Raw genomic sequence first — 25,203 nt, forward strand, 5'->3', positions numbered from 1 at the left:
GTGAAACACAGTACCAGTCAAAATCATTTTTAGGAGTTTGCTATTGGATGTAAATCGCAAACACAGGCCTCCCAACAGTCCCACTTTTGGTTGGAGAGTTCCGATTTCTGGGGTGCTGCACACTGTCCCGGTTTGGTTGGGATGTGTTCCCACTAGGACCATGCAGGGAGTGCTTCTGCAGCACTTCCTGCATGATCCTGAAGGCTCAAAGTCAGTCAAGCAGGCTGTCAGTGGGCAAGCATCACTATTGACATGGGTTTGTCATGACATGACACACTCCTGTCTGGCCCCATCCCCTCCTATTGTAGATTTATGACCTTTTAATGTCATAAATTAAAAGTTATATTTTATTTTTACCCATACGAAGTCCTTGGAGTGCGGTCATTTAAATTTTTTTCTGTATTTTGTGCCTGACCGGCACCGGACATTGATATTCTAATCCAGATGTGCAAGCATCACTGCCGGAGCACACACATATATTTAGTGTTCAAAATTTAGCCCTGGTGAGTAGAAATCCACTCCTGTAAATTCAACATGGAGTCTCCAGGCTGAAATGAGAAGTAATGTTTTAACAACTGGCTAGTAGAGTAAGATTTCAGAATTAAACAATTGTGTGTGTGTGTGTGTGTGTATATATTTATTAGCTTAGATTGTTTCATGGCTAATGAAGTAATTGTATTCTTGTTACTATAAACTAATTTTTTGTTGTTGTTTTGTTTGTACATTTGAGTGTGTATCTCCATATATAATTTGTCTTATATGTATTCAATATAAACGTATTGCATATATTGATGTAAAAATATAAAACCTTTAAAAAATATTTGAAAAGAAATATGAATTTGATGAATGGCTATTTTCTTTCTGACCTCTAGGTGGTGCTAAGTGCACTATTGTAATAGTTTGTGGTTTTATGACTGATTTTTCCATTTATTCTGTGAGCATTGTTTGGGAAGTCCTCAACTAATCAGCAACATACAGGAAAGGTGCACTAAACCATTAGTTAAATGATCAGTTATTAAATTTAGACAAAAACTATGTGATCTAGGAAAAAAACACGTTTAGAAAATGTTTTCAAATCCTTTTTTTTGTAATTTCTTTACAATTAGTGAATAAACCGCAGTATTACACATATAATAATGCATTTAATGAAAAGACAATAAATTACACAGTACTATAAGCATAAAATGACAAATGCAAAAGACAGATCCAGTGGCAGTGAGACTCATCCTCAAAAGCTTTCGATATATTTTGGAGTGTGACCGACAAGTAATACAGCAAGGAGCTGCTTTGACTAATAACATAGATGAGGAACTTAAATTGTGTGTTACTCTTTATTTCATGGCTTGGCCTCATCAATGAGGTTAAGATGAACATCTTACTTCACCTCTTGTACCTATTAAACACTATTCCTGAGGAACTCACCAGGGCGTTCTTTCAGTTTTTAATGGTAGTAACCCGCCGGTTTGTTTGGAACAGGGGGTGGCAAGAATCAGGTAATCCCAGCTAGTTTCGACCAAAGAGTATGGGTGGGTCGGGTCTACCCGTGTTGAACACATACTATTAAGCAACACATTTAAATAGACTGGTGAATTGACATGTCTGCTCCTTGCAGAACCTTTGGGTTGACCTGGAAATGGGGCAGAGGAAAGGCCAACTACCATCTTAGCTATGGCTGGGAGGTTTGCCGCTCAGTCACATGAAAACTCCTAATTCTCTGATTTTTGTCACCCTAAAGGTATGGTTCTCCATTCTCTTTTCATCCGAGGTTACCACAAACCCTAACCCAACGACACCTTTACTTTTCAACCTGGACCTTGCCGACATCCTTACCCCAAGAGACTTGTGAGGTTTCAGATCTTAAACTGGACTTGTTTACAGGACTGGTACACTGCTGGACAGCTAAAAACTTGCCTGACATACATACGCCTGGAGAGTGTGCCAAGTGGCTTGGACCGTTTCCGATATTCCAAATGAAAAATTATTATGGAGAGAAAAAAAACAGGGTGCAAGAGTATACTGAGAACGGACAACAGGTCAAATAACCTGCCCTTTGGTGGGTCCCCGCTCAGATCTTAAGCTGATTTTAGCTCATCTTGTGCCATTCCAAAAAGAACCAGGCAATTTGCATATCAGATTGATCCCAGCCAATAAAGATTATAAATAAAATAAAATTGAGTGTGTTGTGCTTGAATTGGGCTTGAAAATTGCAAAGAGAGATCAGTTCTTGCTGTAGAACTCTTTTAGAACTAATTTTTATATTCTTTTTCAACATCCTTTAAGCTGGACGTTCCATTCCTAAAACTGTATAGACACATAATCTATTCTTCATGGTACTTATTGACACTTGCCTACAGCCTTATGATCGTTCTTAAATAATCATGATCACCATAATAAAATACATAATAAAGTGCTTATTAGAATATAGAAAGTGCCACTTATCTTAAAGTGATAGAGTGCAAAAAGAATCAATAATGTTAAATACCTAAAGTGCATATTCATATATATTTATTTTTTTTAAATCTTTTTATTTGTTCACCGTACAGCAACAAGTGTCTTAGGCTCGCAGGCCAGTAAGAAAGAACATCTGGTACAATATATTTTAGAACTGGTAACGAACAAGTTATCATGACATAACAGTGCATAAAGTGTTGCATAAGTACTGTACAGCATTTTTTTTTTTTTTTTTTTTTTCTGTTTGTTTTCATTTTTCGTTTGTTGTTGTGTTTTAGGTTTTTGAAAAGGAGTAGGATATCATATAAATTAGCAAGGTAACAGTAATTATAGGGCTCATAGGCTTCAAATAAACATTCGTGGTTACATAGTATGTCTGTATCTTATATCTTTCAGTTTATAATTCAACATTTTTTTTTTTTTTTTTTTTTCCCCAACAGATTGTGCTTGTTAATACCTTCGATATGTGTAAGATGCAGTGTCCTTTTATATGAGTGTATAGTGTGTGTATGTCAAGGTTGTAGCGTGTGTAAGTAAACAAAAATAGTGCTTTCCCACAGGTGGGGTATTTCATCTCACATCTGAGTACCTTTTTGCCCCTCCGAGTAGAGTGTACATGATGAAGTCTATGTGAGGTGTCTTTATTTGTAGGTAGTGAGGAAGATCAGATTGTTGGTAGGCGATATGATAGGTGGGTTGTGGTGGTGTTCATGTCAGCGTCCCCCTCCGGATCCCCGCGATGCGGCCCCACGGCAAGCGACCCCATCGTCCCAGTGAGGGAAGGCCTTGTTCGCTCGGGCTACTCATCCCCAGCGCCAGATTGGGTGTGTGGGAGACCATGCCCGAGATCTAATGTTGAGGGTACTATTCTCGTGGGTATTCCCTCGGTATAAGGGTGTTTGAGTATCCGGCATTGTGAACGTGCTGTGTTATGTTCTAATGTTCAACCTCATTTCCCCCTCCCTCATGTTAGGCTGTGTTTTATTTAGTGTCCTCTGGCTTTGTAAATGAACCATGGTTGCCATAGCTCCGCGTGCCTAGTCTCTCGGCCCGCCAGGGATGCCTGCAGTGCCTCCGCCAGTTGTATGTCTCCGACCCTATGGCGCCACTCCTCCACCGTGGGGACTTCCACACGTTTCCAGTACAGAGGTATAAGGGCCTTGGCTGCGTTCAATAAGTGTCTGAGTATGGACTTCTTATATCTAGATATGGACTGAGAGGTGATATGGAGGAGAGCCAGTTCTTTAGACCACTCTGTATCATCCCCTAGGACCACTTTAATTTCTGTCCTAATTTGTTCCCAGTATGGTATAATGGTATTACAATCCCACCACAGGTGAACCACCGTCCCCCTTTCCTCCTGGCATCTCCAGCATGTTGGGGACACCTCCGGGAATATTCTGTGTAAGGCGACTGGCGTTCTGTACCACATGGAGATCAGTTTATAATTGACCTCCTGGTAGTGGGAACTGGAGGAGCTTTTGTGTTGCCACAAGAGTGCTTTGTCCCACTGCGATGTTGATATGGTTTCTCCCAGTTGGTCTTCCCATCGTCTCTTGAAGGTGTGGTTATTTGCGGTGGTACTGACTATTAAGTGCTGGTAGAGCTGTGAGACTGCTTTGTCGAGTTGCGCTCCACGATGGCATATATCCTCGAACCAGGTGAGTTCTCTATGTAGCTGTTCTTTGAGTGAAAGCGATTCATAATAATGTGTCAGCTGCATATGTCGGAGGGATGCCATTGGTGTAAGAGGTCTATCCGCCAACAGTGCGCGCAGGGGCTGTAACGTTCCTTCTTTAAGCACAGTGTATATCGGGATGTAGTCCCTTGCTTCCAGGAATATCCAAGCCCGGGCCGGGACACCTCCCCCTATACCCGCGTTAGGTGTAATGGGGATCAGGGGGCTAGGGATCGGGGAGACCTGTGTGGTTTTCCTTATCTTCCCCCACGTCACCAGTGTTTGAGTCACTGGGTTCCCCGTTCCCCCGTCATTGTGACGTCTCGATCCTCCTTGCCACACTGCTGCCTCAAGTTTAGCTTTCGAGTCTCCTCTGTCCAAAGTCACCCATAGTTTTGGGGAGTCGTTGGAGTGCCATTCTAGAATGCGCTGCATCGTGGTTGCTTGATGGTATCGTTGGAAATCTGGGAGTGCCAGCCCTCCTTCTCGTCTAGGTAGGCATAGAATTTCGTGTCGTAGTCTGGATGTTTCTCCCCTCCAGACGTACCGTATGATAGCCGATTTTAGGGTGGAAAAGAAGATAGGCGGTGGTGCCAGCGGGATTGTTTGAAACAGATAGAGGATTCTCGGTAGTACATTCATTTTAAGTACGGCAATTCGACCATGCCATGTAATGTGCGGATATCTCCAATTGTCGAGATCTCTGGTTACCTGTTGGAGGATGTGTGCGAAATTATATCGGTACAGCTCTTGGGGGTTCGTAGTTATCCAGACACCGAGGTATTTCATCTTCCCTACGCACCATCGGAACGGGAAGGTGGCTCCCATGTCTGTATATTCTCCTGTTGGGAAGGTCAAGTTGAGTACCTCACATTTTGAAAGGTTCAGCTTGAACCCCGATATTCTCCCAAATTTTTCAAATTCCAGGAGTAGGCATGGGATCGTGATCCGTGGGTTAGATATAAAAAAAAGGAGGTCATCCCATGGCTCGCAGCGTGTCCAGCATGTATGACCAGTTGACGCGGTCAAAAGCTTTTTCAGCATCTGTGGAAAGTAGGAAAATCTTATCCCGTGACTCCCGGGCTCTGTGTTGTATAGAGAAGAGGCGTAGGGTGCTGTCACGGGCCTCTCTCCCTGGTATGAACCCCGTCTGATCCGCGTGGATCAGACTCGGTAGCACACGTTGTATCCTGGTTGCGAGTACTTTAGTGAGTAGTTTCGTGTCTACGTTTAATAGGGATATTGGACGGTAACTGCTGCACTATTCGGGGTCTTTTCCGGGCTTGAGTAACACTGTGATGGTAGCTGTCAGAGATTCTGGTCCAAATCGTTGCCCCTCGGTGATGGTGTTGACCGCAGTCGTCAGTCTCGGCAGGAGGATGGAAGAAAAGCGTTTGTAATATCCTGTGGAGAAGCCGTCAGGTCCTGGAGCTTTGCCCAATTTGGTGCGCTTCAGGGCCGCCGCCATCTCCTCGATACTAACCGGGTCGTCCAGTATGTTAGCTGCCTCCCTTGTCACTGTTCGGCTTACGGTGTTACGCAGGTAGTCGTGTATAGATGTGTTGTTATTTTGCGTCGGTGGCATAACTCCGGGGCCAGGTAGGTTGTATAAGGTGTGGTAAAATCGACGGAATTCCTTTGCGATGTCGTCTGGGTGTTGGGATGAATTCCCTGTCGGTAGTCGTATCTTGTGCACCCGTGTGCGGGGGGTGTCGCCTTTCAGGATGCGGGCCAGGTATTTGCCACCTTTGTTTGCGTGGATATAAAAAAAAATTTTTGAGCGTTGTAGAGATCGGTGGTGTCTTTTCGTGATTAGGTCCCTGAGTCGGTGTCGGGCCTCTGTTAATTCCCTTTGTACGTCGGCACTTTGAGTTTCTTTGTGTTGGAGTTCCAACCTCGAGATGGTAGCATATAGGTCCGTCATTTCCCTCAGGATTGCCTTTTTCTTGCGTGAGGCGATTTTGATGAGTGTGCCACGTATGGTGCACTTGTGGGCTTCCCACAGTGTGATTGGTGAAATGTCCGCCACATCATTTTCTTGAAAGTATAGGTCGAGAGCTTGCGTAATTTCCCCTTTCACCTCCGGGTCCTGGAGCAGGGACTCGTTTAAGCGCCAAGTCCATTGTGCCGGCTTGAACATCGGCGATTCCAGTTCCACTGTCACCGGGCCATGGTCAGACCATGTAGCGGGTTCTATGGCGGCCTTCCGTAATCTGGGCAATCCTTCCTGTTGAAGTAACAGGTAGTCAATTCGCGAGTAGCGTCCATGGAGTGCGGAGTAATGAGTGTAGTCTTTAGTATCTGGGTTGAGCGTTCTCCAACAGTCTACTAGCCCCAGGTCGTCCATCGACTTACGTATTGAGTGAAGGCTAGATCGTGGTATATGGCTGTGCCCTGTGGAGGTGTCTATGTGGGGTTCTAGGGGGGTGTTAAGGTCCCCCCCCAGGATGAGTGAGCCCTCGGAGAATTCCCGCAGCTTGTTCAATGTTCTTCGGATGAAGCGTGCCTGGTTCTTATTGGGCACATAGATGGATGCTAAGGTGTAAAGCTTGCCTGCAATGGTGCCTTTGAGGAAGAGAAATCTCCCTTGTGTGCCTGTCATCTTACCTAGTTCTTTAAAGTCCAGTTCGGCTGCGAGTAGTATTGCAACTCCGGCTCTGCGGGCCGTGGGGTGATTGCCAAAGGAGTTGTTAGGGAAGTGTCGGTTTCGGAGTTTGGGTGCGGAGCCCTCAAGGAAATGGGTCTCTTGGAGCATTGCCACTGAGATCCGTTTCGTATGTAATTCCCGCAGTAGGTGAGTGCGTCGTTCTGGGACGTTTAGGCCCCGACAGTTGAGAGTCATGACATTGAGCGGGGCACCGAGGTACGCCATATGCACACCACCGAGGTAGCCCGGTCGCGCGGAGACACCAGCACCTGTCTTTTAGCTATTGTTATCAGTAGGCCTAATCGTGTCTCCGTATAGTTTCCCGGGGTTCTATGTGTTGCGCGTGCGTGGTGTAACAGGTTATGTCGTGTTACTCCTTTGCGTGTATTGTAGTCCCTGTGTCATGCCTTAACTATGGTATCCTCTTACTTCCTGGTTCCACGGAGCCTAGCCACACCCCTTTATGACACGGTCTGCCTATTTAATCTGACTGCACCAGCTGATCAGGGCTGGATTATTGAACTACGTTCCTTACTCACAACCCGGCTACAACTTCGTTGTGAAAGCCTCTGCTACCAGACCGGACTGAAAGACTCTGCAAAGTTCCCTTCACCTTTCCTCATCCACGGCTAAAGCTGAACTCTATCCATGCAGGATAATCCGCCTCTGAGGAAATCTCGGGAACCAGTGTTCTATGTGCCGGAAGCTAAGTAAAACTTCTCTGATAAGCATTGCATCTAAAGCTGTTATTTCCTGTCTCCAAAGTCCTTCGTTAAAGCCAACCGTTACAGCTAACTTCAATTCATACTTGTCTCAGTTAGCTGCATCTATCTTTCTTCATTTAAAGTCTATGGAACAGCTATTGTAACTTTTTATCATCTAATTAATTAATACTACTAAAGGACTCTTGCTGCTTCAGTTACCTTTTACTCCTTAAAGCTACAGTGCTTATAATTGTGGACTTCAGTTATCATTTACTACTTAAAGCTACAGTGCATATAATTGTGGACTTCAGTTATCGTTTATTACTTAATGCTACAGTACCTGTAAAGTGGAATTAAAGTCTTTACCTTTTACTTTCTTTAATAAATATTCAAACTATACGAAATCTGCAGTTGTGTTCCTTCATAACAAATGTTTAAACGTGACAGAATAATCCAGCCATTGTAATGGATCCAGCAGATTTCGATTCTACTATAACTACGTTGAATCAAAGAGTTAATGCACTAGCCCAAAGTGTGCAAGACCTGCAAGTTACTAACGAAAGACTTCTCACTTATATCAGAGATTTACAAACTCATACTCCTCATACTACTCTGCACTCGGCTAGTGATCCTGCTGTGTGTAACCCTGAAAAGTTCTATGGAGATCGTTCCAGATACAGGGAGTTCCTCAACTCTTGCAAATTGTTAATTGCTTTGAAACCTCGATCCTACCCTACAGAAAGAACTAAAGTTTGTTCGGTTATTTCCTTTCTAAGAGGTGAACCTATGTCATGGGCTCATTCCTTTCTGGAAAACGATGACCCCATCTTAGATTCACTGGATGAATTTTTTGAAGCCATGTCTCTTCTCTATGAAGATCCTAACAAACAAGCTACAGCTGATTTAACAATCAGAACACTACAGCAAAGAAATAGACCCGTTGAAGATTACATTGCTGAATTCAAAAGATGGGCTATAGAAACGCAATGGAATGACATCACATTGCGCAACCAGTTTCGAATTGGTTTATCGGAAGCTGTAAAAGATGAATTATCTAGAACAGAACTCCCTACTAATTTGAACGCTCTAATTCGCCTATCAATCAGCATTGACAGAAGATTAAGAGAAAGAAAGGCCGAAAAGTCTCTTTTTCTTTCAAAAGACCGCAAACCTTTCACTCCCTCAAAAGCTCCAGAAAAGACTTCCTTAACAAGTGAACCTATGGAACTAGGGGCTCCAAAGCCTCCTGACAACCCATCTGAACCAATCGAACCTATGGAAATAGGGATAATAAGAAGTCCCCTCACTCCTGAAGAGAAAAATCGAAGACGTATGTTAAACCTCTGCATGTATTGTGCCTCTCAAGTTCATTCAGTCTCTGATTGTCCTTCATTGAAACGGACAAAAGGCAGAAGGCAGTCTCATGCCTCTTCCATCCTAAGTGTACTTCCCTCTACAGCAAATACTCAAATGTCCCCTATCGTTCTTGTATTACAGTGGGACAATAAAAGAATCATAACCAAGGCTGTTATCGATTCCGGTGCAAATGGAGTATTCATCGACTCAGCCTTTGTAACAAAGAATAAAATTCCTTGTGTTCGTAAAAGAACTTCTGTACCTGTTAAAGTGATTGACGGGTCCCTCATCTCATCGGGACCAATACTTCATGAATCCATCCCTCTAAAAGTAACCATCAATCATACTCATACGGAAAGTCTTATATTTGATGTCATCTCATCACCATTTTTTCCTATTATATTGGGGATCAACTGGTTAAGGAACCACAACCCTCAAATCTCATGGTTTCCCTTCTCTCTTGCATTTGATTCTGATTATTGCAAGAAAACATGCTTGCAACGTATTCCAATTCTTCAGTCTACGAAAGAACTAGCTAAAACCTCATGTTGTTCTGACACCGAACTGGAGTCTCCTCCTCCTACAATCATTGGTGAATTAAAGAGAAAGTTTACAACAGCTCCTATCCTTCAACTTCCAAATCCTTCATATCCTTATGTCCTTGAAACGGATGCTTCGGAATTTGCAATTGGAGCTGTCCTTTCTCAACACAAAACTCCTCAAGTACCTCCTTCGCCTAAAGTCATTGGAATCTTATCTTCTCTTATTGACGACATTAAAGGTCTCAGTGAAGATGCTCTTGAACTTCCTAAATCAATGAAATTATCTAAGAAAAACGGTCTCTACTATTTCAAAGACCGGATTTACGTGCCTCCCTCCTTCAGGATTAAAATACTTGAATTAATTCATGATTCTCCTCTGGCAGGTCATCCAGATATGAAAAGGACCCTTGAATTGTCTAAAAGATACTGTTGGTGGCCTCGTCAAGACCAAACTATCGAATCTTATGTCAAATCTTGTTCTGTATGCCAAAGATCCAATCAATTGTCCTTGTTGAAGCCTCATCATCCTAACCCTTTCCAAAGAAATCTCACTACTTCTCCTGATCCCATATTGGTCCAGGGTGAAGAAGAATACGAGATTCAAAGTATACTGGATTCAAGGATCCATCGTGGCTCCTTACAATACCTCATCAGATGGAAAGGATGTGGAGTTGATGAAGATACATGGGAAAACTCCTCGGACGTTCATGCCGACAAATTGGTTTCCAAATTTCACAAGAGTTACCCTTCTAAACCAAGTCAATAGCACCCAGAGGTTGCTCATTAAAGAGGGGGTACTGTCATGCCTTAACTATGGTATCCTCTTACTTCCTGGTTCCACGGAGCCTAGCCACACCCCTTTATGACACGGTCTGCCTATTTAATCTGACTGCACCAGCTGATCAGGGCTGGATTATTGAACTACGTTCCTTACTCACAACCCGGCTACAACTTCGTTGTGAAAGCCTCTGCTACCAGACCGGACTGAAAGACTCTGCAAAGTTCCCTTCACCTTTCCTCATCCACGGCTAAAGCTGAACTCTATCCATGCAGGATAATCCGCCTCTGAGGAAATCTCGGGAACCAGTGTTCTATGTGCCGGAAGCTAAGTAAAACTTCTCTGATAAGCATTGCATCTAAAGCTGTTATTTCCTGTCTCCAAAGTCCTTCGTTAAAGCCAACCGTTACAGCTAACTTCAACTCATACTTGTCTCAGTTAGCTGCATCTATCTTTCTTCATTTAAAGTCTATGGAACAGCTATTGTAACTTTTTATCATCTAATTAATTAATACTACTAAAGGACTCTTGCTGCTTCAGTTACCTTTTACTCCTTAAAGCTACAGTGCTTATAATTGTGGACTTCAGTTATCATTTACTACTTAAAGCTACAGTGCATATAATTGTGGACTTCAGTTATCGTTTATTACTTAATGCTACAGTACCTGTAAAGTGGAATTAAAGTCTTTACCTTTTACTTTCTTTAATAAATATTCAAACTATACGAAATCTGCAGTTGTGTTCCTTCATAACAAATGTTTAAACGTGACACCCTGGCTATATCTGTGTAGCAATAATTCGTGGGTCTCTCGAGTGTGCGGACTTTTACGTGTTATCTGGGTAGGAGATGTTGGGATTAGGTAGGGTGCCGGGTTCGGTGAGCTCACCCGCCCGTGGGCCGCACCGCAGGGCAAGGGAGAGGTAGACGCCGGTGTGTTAAGTGTGGAGTGTAAGGTGTAAGGTGGGTGTAGTGGGAAGGTTAAGAAAATGGGGTTGTTAGGTCCCCAGATAGAGGTGATCCCCACAGTGGGAAGGGAGAGTGGTCACCTCGGTCCCCCTTCAGGAGAAGGGGGGTATAGTCGTGCGACGGCAGGAGTTGCCTAGGCCCACTCCAGTAACCAGACCAGGAGTTGGGGTCCCGGGGAGCTCCGCCGTTGTATTCTATGCACGGCCTGTCGTAGGGGTAGGCGGCCTCGCCCCGATCCGATACGGATCCAAAGTATGTGTGTGGTATGTGGTTCGTATCAACTAACTCCCCACCGCCAGCATCACAGCCTAGTGCTGTGAGGAACACATGGCATGGTATGGAGCAAAGAAAACATGAATAGCAACATATAAACATTTCAACATAGCAATATTATTAAACATGTGGCATAATTCAAGTCACTTCCCCTCCCCGTCTCCCCTCCACCCATCCCACATCTATCCCCGCAATGGATGTACATTTAACGAGTATCAGGCAATGCGTATAAGGTACAATCAATGGTATCACCTCCACGTGTGTCTGTATAAGTAATAAGTAGCATTATTCCTCGACATTGTTGTAGTCATATACCCCCTAGAGCCCCTCTCCCCCCCTTACATCATGTTGCGGGGTGTAGCATGCGGTATAGGTACATGTCCCTGCTAGTATACCCTGGTATTACAGATGTTGCAACAGAATGAGTGTGTGCATAACCTTTGAAATGTGAGCTGTGTGCGGCCTATGTGTAGGTAACATGACTTTAAGCGTGTCAGTAAGTTGAACACCTAATGTTGTGTGAGTGTGGACGTGACACCCTGTACCGTAAGTCCATCGTGAGCATCTTTCGATTAGACGGTGCAGTGTGGGGGTTCAGAGTTTTGTTCAATGCAGAGGTGTGCGGTTCTCACAACGGAGTCCTGTTTTGTAGGGTTAGAAACAGTCACACGTGCATGGGGCCGTTCTTCCTGGTGTATCTGCTTTCCAGGGGCTGGTTCGGTGCACCATTCAACAAGTGTGTCGCAGTGTCCATATTTTCCGTAGTTGGTGGGTTCTGTGTCCTTTGGTCTGAGAGTTGGTATTGAACGTGTTCTCACTTATGTCCGTGTGGGCATATAACAATTACCACCCATATCCAGCGAGTTGGCGCAACGAAGGGAAATTGTGACCTGTCTTTGTGAGGGGTAGTCCCCTAGGGTTCCAATGTCCGCGGCTAGTCCATAAATTTCAAGGGGGTGGTGGGTACGTGGGTATCCAGGGGAATGCAGAATTTGGGATGGGTATTTAGGGAGGCGGTGAGCATACTCATTATTCTGGTGCCTCTGGGTTGTTGCGTCTGCGTCTCGCTAGGCCCCGGGGCGAACCACCTCCACGCCTCCGTGGCGCTCCCCTTTGAGGTTGGGGTCTCCCTCCCAATGGGCCCAGGACCCAGTCCGGGACCGAGATGTTCGGTAATTCCATTTCCTCGAGGAATCTGGGGATCTCTTCTGGCCACCGAATGGAGGCCCAGCCATTCTGGTGTCTGGCCATCAAGGCAAATGGGAAACCCCATCTATAGGCGATATTTCGTTCTTGTAAGGCTGCCGTGATGGGTTTTAAAGCCCTCCTGGCCTCTAAGGTGATGGGCGAGAGGTCGTTAAATATTGAGACCAGTGCCCCTCGATGGTTCCAGGTAGGTTGAGCTCTAGCTGCTTTCATGATGGCTTCTTTGTCACGGAACGAGCTGAGGCAGCATATGATATCCCTTGGGCTGTCCTCTAGGGATCTGGGGCGCAATGCTCTGTGTGCACGGTCGTATTTGAAGGTGTGAGGAGCTTGCTCACCCATGATCAGGCGGAAGAGATCATTCAGGGTGTGTTCGACATTTTCCTCTCCTTCAGCTTCAGGGACTCCACGTACTCTGATATTGCTCCTCCGTCCCCTGTTGTCTAAGTCTTCCACTGTCCTCCTCATGTGCAACAGCATTTCTCCCTGGCGTGCAAGGGCTGTGTCAGTTGCCTGCAGTCTTGTGGATTGGGCCTCCTGTGTGTGCTCAATAGTCTGAATGCGGCCTGCTTGTGCTGCAACCTCTGATCTGATACCTGCAATTTCCGCACGTAAAGCATCTTGTATGGATGTGGTGTGAATTAAGAGGTCTGCCTTAGTCACCATTGCTGCAGCCATCGAGCGGATCTCTTCCCCAAGCCCATCCAGGGTAGTGCCACGCGGTCCGCTCGTGGGGGGTGATGTCGGCGCCATATTGGATCCGCACGCTTCCCCACTTACTTCGGTGTGGGTTTGGAGGAAGCCGTCCATCGGTCCGTGAGTGTGTCCGGACTGGGAGCCCCTCGGGGTCTGAGGGGTATCGGTGCGGCGATTTCGTCCCATGTGTGCCGTTTATTGCTAGTTTTAAGGCTGTGTTTTGTGCTGGCGGAGCGGAGCTCACTCTCTATGCGTCCATCTCGGTCAGAGCTCAGGCCACGCCCCCCGCATATTCATATATACATAACATTGCTGATATAGTTAGTGCAACATTTTATAAAGTGCTACCACCAAATACATACTTATTTGCATACTGTAAATATATATATTGCACTCAACAATTATATATAACAAAAAAAACAACATATATCCCTACTTCTAATACCACTACTAAAATATATTATATATACAAATTAAAATCATATATTAGCTGGATATCTCTAAATGAAGGAATGGTACGTGATATTCTCATTTAATCCCATAGGGGATACCGTATCCAATTGATGGATCCAGAAAGCTTCTCTTTGAAGTAACATCTTACCTCTATCTTACCTCTACGGGGTGGAGGGATGTGGTCTATAGCCATAAACTTTAAAGTCGACAATGGGTGTTTATTGTCAAGAAAATGTTGGGCAACAGGCTTATCCGATACCCCATCCCTATACGCCAGTCTAATACTTGAGCGGTGACCCCTAATTCTCTCACAAAGTTACGTCTCAGTCTTACCCACATAGTGGAGTCCACATGGGCATGTCAACTTATAAACTACGTAGGACGTTTTACAAGTGAAGGTGTACTTTGTCATATGTTCTATTAGTATGGGGGTGGTTAAATTTTTTGGCCGCTATCATATGTCCACAGGTTACACACCCCAAACAGCGTACACTTCCCCGTACATTATGTTTGACTGTCCCAGAATAGCTCTCAACAGGGTCTGTGTGCACCAATATGTCTTTCAAATGTTTGTTCCTCTTGTAACAAAGAAGGGGACATTCTTTGAAAATTTTTGGCAATGTGTCATCTGCCGCAATCATCTTCCAATTGTCCTTCACAATGGCAGCCACTTCATTAGACGAGTTATGGAATGTCATAGGGAAGACTATTTTCTGTACAGCGTCCATCTTTTGTTTCACCGGAGCTCCTCTGGCTTTCAACAGTGCATCTTCCAAGACCTGTATTTTATAGCCCATCTCCAAAAACTTCTGTGTCATATTTTTTTATTGTACTTCAGCCACGTTCATATCAGAATTGTTGCGAATCACCCTTTGGTACTGTGCTTTCGGTATCGACTTTTTCAAAGACTGGGGATGTGCACTGTCAGCGTGTAATAAGGTGTTTCGATCTGTTGGCTTAGTGAACAGAGAATATTGGACCCCTTCCGTCCCATAAGAAAGTTCCAAATCAAGGTATTGGACACTCTTTTCGCTGATATTTGCTGTAAATCTGATAGGTGACTGTAAAAGGTTCAATTCACAAACCACGGCATCTACCTGTATATGAGAGCCACGCCAAATAATCAACAGATAATCTATATAGCGATAATATCCAATTATGTGTTCTTGATACGGCAACAAAATATGAGCTGTTTCGTATATATACATAAACGCATTGGCATACATAGGGGCCATCGCAGACCCCATAGATGTTCCGGCCACTTGTAAAAACCACTGGTTTTCAAACCTGAAGTGGTTGTTATGTAGAATGAGAGATAAAAGCTCCAATACAAACTCAACAGGTGGTCCTTGATAAATAGGGGACTCGCACAGTACTTGTCGCATTGCTTCAACACCTCCTGAATGAGGAATGACTGTGTATAAATTTTTAACATCCATCGTAATGAATATTGGAGTTATGTCGTCAAACTTCAAAGATTTGATCCTATGTAAAAGCGTCTGAGTATCTTTTATACATGTGTGTGATTGCTCCACGGGTCCCTTAAAAATAAAGTCCAGGGACGGAGCCTGAACGCTGAAGCGACTGGACGCATGCTAAGGGAGCTCCGAGCCCCAAACGGTGAAAAACGAGCAAAATACCCCCCAACACTTACTCTTACTTACCAGCAAACACCCCAAGGCTCAATGGGGAGAAAGGGGAAGAAAACAGTGCCACACAGACCCACCCCGGGTCTAACAATAGGGGAGATGTGGATGCAGGCACCCGGTACCTCTGAAGCCAACATGGCGGCCCAACACGGCGGGTGCTCGGACTTTTCCGAGGACTTATCCGATGCGGAAGAAGGGGGATATCAATGGCCTCCAGACCCACAACGGAAGGCACAACGCTGTGGTAAAGAGGCTGAAGAAGAACCGCTCACTGTAGCGGTCATGAAGGAGTTCATGGCGGACTTGAAGCATAGCTTTCAGCAGGAAGTCACAGCGCTCCGAGCAGATCTGCAGATCTCCCAACTGGAGGGCTCTTCACTGTCCCAAGCCCAAGACGTCACCGTCTTACAAAAAACGGTACATGGCCTGGAACAAGAAAACCGGCAACTGGAAGATTGCCTCGCGGTGCTGGAAGATGCCAGGCGGGCATTCAACATAAAAGTAAGGGGAGTCCGCGAAGACATTGCCGAGGCCGAACTACCCAAATTGATCGAGCGCATGTTACTCGCTATATTACCACAGGGAAAGCGCGCAACGATCACCCCAGAAGGGATATTCAGAATCCCCAAACCAACAAACCTAATAATGCCACAAGAGACATCATCCTGAACCTCAACAACAGCGGACACAAAGCGACGATTTTATCAGCCTTCCGAACCAAGACCCCCTTCCGATTCGAAAACATGGACATTTCGCTCTTTTCGGATTTGTCCAATAGCACCCTAGCATGGCGCAGATCGCTAAAGCCACTCACCTTGATGCTCCATGCCCACAAAGTGGATTACAGGTGGCGACCCTCCAGGACACTAACAGTCACACGGGGTACGGACTCACACAACATCCAGGACATCCGAGCCGCCCTAGCCTTCCTCCAGCTTCTGCACTTACCCCACGAACTGCTGACCCCGACGGGGCCTGTCAACATGAGCAACAACAGCCCCCCCAACCGCACCTATACATGGGACACCCATAGGAGCGTCCCATTCGTCCCCCAGAGATCCACACCGGAGGCATACGCAGCGATCACGACATAGAGACACTGGGACTGTCACAGCCTGCAACCGGCTGAGCCCGCTGCCTGCCATTCTACACTTGGAGGGGGCAAAAGCAACCCAACATGCTACCTCCCATTGATTACTGGAACTAAACAAAATGAATACATTGAAGTTGACGAGTTATGCACAAAGTATAGTATTAATTTCAGATGTTTATGTTAATCCACTGTTTTCTCCCATATCTTAATTAGTACAAACCATTGCCTTCTGCTTTAGGTACTGACAGTTAGCGTAACCAGGCCGCTCAGGGCCACATACACATCACGAGACAGATGTGACCATACCCTCAGCTAGCGCCAGTGCATACTCCTATGGCACTTAATGCCTATGACCCATGTCAACGCGGGCGGCCTGCTACGTCAGGGCCGGACTGGCCCACCGGGATACCGGGAAATTTCCCGGTGGGCCGGTGCACTTGGGGCCGCAGCTACGTATGCTAGTTCTGAGTGTGAGACCCATCTTTCCTTGCAGGCCGGTCCCGCAGGTTGGCAGCATGTGTTGGCAGCTATGTGAGAACACAGCTCACTCCCCTGTAACGCGGGCACTACTGCTAATTAACCTGTTGCACATTATTTGCTTTAAAATCACCCAAATTGCCAGGGGGCGGGGCTAAGCCAGCAAACTGAGAAGTCGCAGCAAAGCTGAGCTCCCGCTGTGTTTGCCAATTTCGGGCTAAAAAACCCACAGAATCGAAGCCTAAAGCACCCGAGATCGGACACCTACGGCAGGAGTGACCCGGCAACAAACTTGGAAACCCTAATTGAGTGCCCGACGGATCAGACACCCAGAATGGACAGCCGCGGCCTGCGGGGGACGGGACCGGGGAGAGGCGGCCGCTCTCCTCGCCCAGACACTGGAGGCACGGCCCAACAGATGCCCTGCTCCCCCCCCAGGACCGGCGGGGGTTATCCCGGTCCAAAGCAAAGCAACAACCTGCTCACAACCGCTGAGACACATGGCGAGCTGCGGAGTAACATGAAACGGGACAACATGGCTGCCGCCACGTGCGCCTGGCCCTCACAGACTACGGAGCTGGAGGCCAAACTGGACGAGCTGTTCGACAAGTTCTGGGCGAAGCTGGCGTCCAGGGAGCAACGGGCAGGCACTAACACCCCTGTACCGCAGCTGACACTCACCCACACAGAGTCGGCACCACCGCGAGCGCAGGCGATGCCCAAGGTGAGCCACAGTCAGCGGACACGGGGAGTCCGTGGGCCGAAGCGACAACAACCGCCAACAACAGGGGCAAAACATAAACCTCGCCCGGCGACCTCTACTCACCGCCCAAAGCTCCCGCTGATAAAGCTGAGAAGACAACGCATCGCAGACAGGCATGGGAGGCGGCTGAAGCTACCTACACGGGCCGTGTCTAAACCCAAAAGCCGACTAGGAGCTGAGAAAGAGGCTCTTCCGAGCACACTCCTGTGCAAATCCCGGGTTACCCGTTCAACGCATCGCACCGCATGGGGAGACCATGCCATCGACAGGCCCATGCACACTTCTTCCGAGCTGGGGGTTCAACTGGAGGAAACCCTTCCACGCCACCCATACACCCGAGGGGACAGCCACACGCCGGCGGACCTTTGGGCCCACGACCCTGTTGATGGGGTCAATGGACATGTGGCACGGGCCCCCGCTAAGGCCTCGGGCCGAAGAAACATGGCGCCTGGACGACGGACACCCAGGAAGCACAGAGGGAGCGCTGCAACCCGGGGAGCAGAGGCACATTTGCCGCAGAAATGCGCACAGCGTGAGCAGGTGAGGGGAACCGAGACTGCTCTCAGGCGCCCTCACTATTCTTGGACTCTAAGTGGCATAGGCTAAATGCCACACACGAACTCTCTCCAGACCCAGTGTATCCAGGATACCAGCCAGTTATGTGACCATGATTTCATGCTGCCTACCTCCCACGTTCGTTTTACTATTTGTTTCTTTTCTTTTCTTTAGTCTTAATTTCTATATTGCCCATGTTGGTCTCGTAATTCTACTATCTTATGCCCTAATCCTACCGCAGTGCACACAGTATCTCTTGGCCCAGCCTATGGCCCACTTGGAGTGTCTCCGCCATGTGAGGGTGTTGCAAGTGCTAGATTATACGTCTCACCCCATTATTTGTAACGCATTATTGTTTGCTATAGCACACTGTGACTAGTCAGGCGAGTAAGACTTATTACATGTTAGTAAGATTAAGCCTGTTTATAATGTGCACACTAAGCTCACATGTTCAACTTGAACGCATGCCTGTCCTAATCAACTAGTCTGCCAACTTGTAGCTATTGTAGCTATTATAACGGGTGAGGTGTTTAAACCTGTCTGTAACCTGCACATTAAGTCTACCTTTGCAAACATACATGCACACTTGCCCCCCTCATCTTATCACCCAACTCTTTACATCGTTGACATGTGGGGGAATATAAGCCTGTTTATAATATGTTTTCGTTAAACAACAAAAAAAACAAAAATGAGGCATTACTATATCGGAAATGTAATACAATGTTATTGCTGTATTAACCCTTTATTGCATGCCACTCGTACATTTCCCCTTTCTTCATTCTGTAACCCATCTCACATGCCTTAATAAAAGAAAGATTGACAAAAAAAAAAATAAAAAAAAATCACCCAAATTGCCAAAGACAATCTTCTTACCACAGGGGGCACCCTAAGCTTCACTAATTGAACATGACTGTCTAGCAAGATGATCTAATGGTCCCTGTCCTCTAAGTCCCCTGCACAGACGTGCTACCCACCACGCTGACCACATATTCACAGCTAACAACGACGAAATGGCTGCTAACGACTTCTCCCTGTTTACCCCTATGGTACGATATCTGTGGGCTTTTCATATTCTTCCTCTAAGTAAGGTTTTCACGTTGACTCCCACAGGAGCTCACCGGGGGGACTAACTGGGGGATTACAGCGTAACACAGCAGCTAGTGATTGACCTTAAACGTGTACCCTTGCGAGTTGGAGCTATGACTGATGGACGGCACTTAGGGCGGCCATATCTCACCCACAATAGGCTCAGCATAACCCCCAGAACACACAGCCTAAATTGAGCCAGTTCACAACGTGGCACCACCCAGACAAACCATACAACAAACTTATACATTTTACTGCGACACCTCTGACGCCGACTCATTGCGCTAGACGTGTATCTAACAATACTGTATAATGCTGTACAACTCAATGCCTCAGCTAATCGAAATTGTATAATGTTGCAATCTTCTTATGTTGTTTCTTTTAACTAAAAAATGTGCCTGACTATTGATGACCACAACCTGTAAAGCAAATGCTTATACCTATATTCTGATGTCGCTGTTGTGGCACACCAGTGCTTACTGTTCTCCTTATGCACAACCAAAATAAAGAATTTAAAAAAAATAAAGTCCAGCCATTGTGCTATGGGTTCCAAAATGCCATTAATGGCAGAGACAATGGGGCGGCCCGGAGGTTTAGTTACGCTTTTATGAATCTTTGGTATGCTGTAAATTATAGGAGTGCGGGGGTATTGCTTATTGAGAAAACGGTGTAACTCAAGGCTAATGTAGCCAGCTCTCAGACCCATGTCTAATACATCCACAATTTTCTGTATATCTAACGTAGGATCACCTAGTAAAGGACGATATGTGTTTCCATCCTAAAGTTGATGCTTAAGGTCCTCAAAATAGTCAATATAATTCATAAGGACGATTCCTCCTCCTTTATCCGCCGAGCGGATTACAATGCTATGATCTTCAGCTAGCGTTTTAAGCACTTGTCGTTCCTTCTTAGTAATGTTATATGACTTATGTTGCTTCTTTGAAAAAATTTCCTGAGACATCTTTGAAGTAGTTGTTAAAAAAGTTTTAATTGAAGACTTGTTCGTCTGTGGGTCAAACATGGACTTCACTTTAAATTTCTCTAATCCAGTTTGAGTATGTTGGATTTTCTCTTTGTGCACCGCATGAAAAAATTCTTTCAATCTCATGTTTCTGTCTAATTGGAATAACTCCGTACTCCATTTAAACGAATTAGCACCACTGGTAGGTACATATGATAAACCCCTACTGAGGATATTTATTTCTGTTTCACTAAGTTGTCTGTGTGATAGGTTGAAGATGGGGGTTCTTTCTGAAGAGGGGGTTTGCCTCTTGGCCCCACCTTGGCCCTTGTGCCCCCTCCTATTTCTGTATTTTCTTTGCCTCTGCCCCTGCTCCTTGTTACGGAGCCTAGGGCCACATGACCTAAAAAAGGTGTATCTCCTTGGGTTTCATTTTCCGACGTGGACTCTCCAGAAGTGATATCAATAGTGGTCCCTTTTGGACGTATTATTCTTTTATGAAATCGTTTAGGTCTTGAAGGGCGGTCACCTGACAACCACCTGTATACACGGTGGTCCTTATAGTCTTGTTGGACCATTTCGTATTTCTGTTTTTTAAATCTCGCCAGCTCATTTTTGTATTTTAAAAGCTCCACCTTGAGCTGTTGCAATAATTTTAACCCTTCTGCTGAAGCCAAAAAGACAGCTTGTTCGGATTCAAATACAAGGATTTGTTGCTTAACCTCCATCAAGTCTGTCTTGACATCTTTAATAGTTATAAGCATTAAGTCAAGCGAAGCTTTGTTGAGGACATGTGTCCAGTCCCTACACACTGTCGCTTTCAATCTCCCAATTGTGGGTATATTCAAAAGCCTAAAGCCACGTGGGATCATTTTGGCTTTAAAATAATCAGACAAAAACAAGCCGTGTAAGTCTAAATCCACACTTTTTTATGTAAGCGTAACAATTTAAAATAAATATCCCTTGATGTAGATTGACTGGGTAACTCCTGACTTGTCTGCTCCCATAAAATATGAGATGCTTCTTCTGATGTAAATTGTAAAGTTTCTGCATGCTCCACATAGGTTCCAGCTAATGCAAAAAAAAATGTCCATATTAAATGTTGTCCAAACAAATAGCAATGAAAAAATAAATCAATCTATTGCCAAATATATGAGAGCTAAATATGCTCAATATCCAAACAAAAAGTGCAATATCCAAATGCACTAAAAGCTGGTGCACAAAGGTAAGAAGGTAGAGCCCCACACTACCAAAAAATATCAAAAAAAGCAATATTCCCCTGCACTCACGCTCAAAGAGAAGGCACCGCATCACCAAGGCTCCAAAGCATGCAAATCTTCAAATGTGAGGTTGCTCTCCGGATTTAAAACAGACTTTTATTCGTATAATTTAAAACTGACCATAACAACCAACGTTTCGGTCCCCGCTCGGGACCTTCTTCAGGGTCAAAGGTACAACAGGACACTAAGACAATATACATATACTGGCAATATATACCCCATAAATCAATCAATAAACTCACCCAGGTGGAAATTCAGTTCGTTCCCGCCGGCATCACAATCACTTCCGGGTGTGCGCACGCATCCCCATGCATGCTCCACCTCCAGACGTGTGTGATGACGTGCACGTAAGAGGGGAAGCCCAATTACCTAGGCAACCAATTATACAAACACACACTCGAGTGGAACTAATACAGTGAACGGAATGAATGTGAAATTGTGCAAACAGCTAATAAGAGGTTATACATTAAATGTAACCTACATAGTGCTATGAACAATCATGGGACTGGATTTATTTTTAAGGGACCCGTGGAGCAATTACACACATGTATAAAAGATACTCAGACGCTTTTACATAGGATCAAATCTTTGAAGTTTGACGACATAACTCCAATATTCATTACGATGGATGTTAAAAATTTATACACACAGGGGCGGGGCCTGGCCGCAGAGAGCAGAGGATGCAAACTCATACGGCTCCTTCTCTGCGGCACTAATTAACCCCTTAAGGACACATGACATGTGTGACATGTCATGATTCCCTTTTATTCCAGAAGTTTGGTCCTTAAGGGGTTAATCAGTTATAGACAATCAAAACGGGACCTGATCGGTTCAAAAAGGACCCCAGAAGACAGGTGAAGCCCAGGGGCACACAACGATGTCACTTAAGCGACGACCCCGGCTTACTACACCGGCTCTTCCTGTGAGGCCTACACATGTGGCCGGCGTGATGGAGACGGCCGCTCCCCCGCTGGCACTGGCGGCTGACAAACGGAGACCAGACCCCCGTTCCCCCCCCTATGGACCGGTGGGGGTTATCCCGGTCCACCCTAGGGAGACCCTGAGACAACCCGGCAAGAATGTCACGATGACACAGGGGACTGTCACGAGCGAAGACAAGGCACTCAAAATGGCGGAGGCGGCGTCCTTCCCTAGCTCTCAAAGCGAGCTTTCAGAGGTCGAGCATCGGCTGAACAGGTCCTTTCAGATTTTCTGGGAGAAGCTAGAGGCCCTTCTGTTCCCGAAAAATGTGCCTGACTAATCTGTGCCACAACCTGTATTGCAACTGTCTACCTTTTTGCCCTGATGCCGCTGTTGTGGCGCACTGAGGCTGCTTGTTATTTATGTGCACAACTAAAATAAAGAATTTAAAAAAAAAAAAATTTATACACAGTCATTCCTCATTCAGGAGGTGTTGAAGCAATGCGACAAGTACTGTGCGAGTCCCCTATTTATCAAGGACCACCTGTTGAGTTTGTATTGGAGCTTTTATCTCTCATTCTACATAACAACCACTTCAGGTTTGAAAACCAGTGGTTTTTACAAGTGGCCGGAACATCTATGGGGTCTGCGATGGCCCCTATGTATGCCAATGCGTTTATGTATATATACGAAACAGCTCAGATTTTGTTGCCGTATCAAGAACACATAATAAGGATATTATCGCTATATAGATTATCTGTTGATTATTTGGCGTGGCTCTCATATACAGGCAGATGCCATGGTTTGTGAATTGAACCTTTTACAGTCACCTATCAGATTTACAGCAAATATCAGCGAAAAGAGTGTCCAATACCTTGATTTGGAACTTTCTTATGGGACGGAAGGGGTCCAATATTCTCTGTTCACTAAGCCAACAGATCGAAACACCTTATTACACGCTGACAGTGCACATCCCCAGTCTTTGAAAAAGTCGATACCGAAAGCACAGTACCAAAGGGTGATTCGCAACAATTCTGATATGATCGTGGCTGAAGCACAATTCCAAAAATATGACACAGAAGTTTTTGGAGATGGGCTATAAAATACAGGTCTTGGAAGATGCACTGTTGAAAGCCAGAGGAGCTCCGGTGAAACAATAGATGGACGATGTACAGAAAATAGTCTTCCCTATGACATTCCATAACTCGCATAATCAAGTGGCTGCCTTTGTGAAGGACAATTGGAAGATGATTGCGGCGGATTACACATTGCCAAAGATTTTCAAAGAATGTCCCCTTATTTGTTACAAGAGGAACAAAAATTTGAAAGACATATTGGTGCACACAGACCCTGTTGATAGCTATTCTGGGACAGTCAAACATAATGTACGGGGAAGTGTACGCTGTTTGGGGTGTGTAACCTGTGGACATATGATAGCGGCCAAAAAATCTAACCACCCCCATACTAATAGAACATATGACATAAAGTACACCATAACTTGTAAAACGTCCTACGTAGTTTATAAGTTGACATGCCCATGTGGACTCCACTATGTGGTTAAGGCTGAGACGCAACTTTGCGAGAGAATTAGGGGTCACCGCTCAAGTATTAGACTGGCGTATAGGGATGGGGTATCGGATAAGCCTGTTGCCCAACATTTTCTTGACAATAAACACCCATTGTCGACTTTAAAGTTTATGGCTATAGACCACATCCCTCCACCCCGTAGAGGGGGCGATAGAGGTAAGATGTTACTTCAAAGAGAAGCTTTCTGGATCCATCAATTGGATACGGTATCCCCTATGGGATTAAATGAGAATATCACGTACCATTCCTTCATTTAGAGATATCCAGCTAATATATGATTTTAATTTGTATATATAATATATTTTAGTAGTGGTATTAGAAGTAGGGATATATGTTGTTTTTTTGTTATATATAATTGTTGAGTGCAATATATATATTTACAGTATGCAAATAAGTATGTATTTGGTGGTAGCACTTTATAAAATGTTGCACTAACTATATCAGCAATGTTATGTATTTATGAATATGCACTTTAGGTATTATTGCTTCTTTTTGCACTCTATCACTTTAAGACAAGTGGCACTTTCTATATTCTAATAAGCACTTTATTATGTATTTTATTATGGTGATCATGATTATTAAAATCTAAATCCAGTCCCATGATTGTTCATAGCACTATGTAGGTTACATTTAATGTATAACCTCTTATTAGCTGTTTGCACAATTTCACATTCATTCCGTTCACTGTATTAGTTCCACTCGAGGTGTGTTTGTATAATTGGTTGCCTAGGTAATTGGGCTTCCCCTCTTACGTGCACGTCATCACGCACGTCTGGAGGTGGAGCACGCATGGGGATGCGTGCGCACACATGGAAGTGATTGTGATGCCGGCGGGAACAAACTGAATTTCCACCTGGGTGAGTTTATTGATTGATTTATGGGGTATATATTGCCAGTATATGTATATTGTCTTAGTGTCCTGTTGTACCTTTGACCCTGAAGAAGGTCCCGAGCGGGGACCGAAACTTTGGTTGTTATGGTCAGTTTTAAATTATACGAATAAAAGTCTGTTTTAAATCCGGAGAGCAACCTCACATTTGAAGATTTGTATGCTTTGGAGCCTAGGTGATGCGCCCGGTG

At 45.1% G+C, this 25,203-nt stretch overlaps 1 protein-coding gene across 1 annotated transcript in view; it reads right to left on the minus strand.

Moving 5' to 3' along the window:
* The window catches only part of RASSF1 (Ras association domain family member 1), a 97,583-nt gene that overhangs the window by 42,304 nt on the left and 30,076 nt on the right, over positions 1–25,203 (minus strand). The window lies entirely within an intron of this gene.

This window comes from Pelobates fuscus, chromosome 7 (genome assembly GCF_036172605.1).
Source record: "Pelobates fuscus isolate aPelFus1 chromosome 7, aPelFus1.pri, whole genome shotgun sequence".
Lineage (NCBI taxonomy): Eukaryota > Metazoa > Chordata > Amphibia > Anura > Pelobatidae > Pelobates > Pelobates fuscus.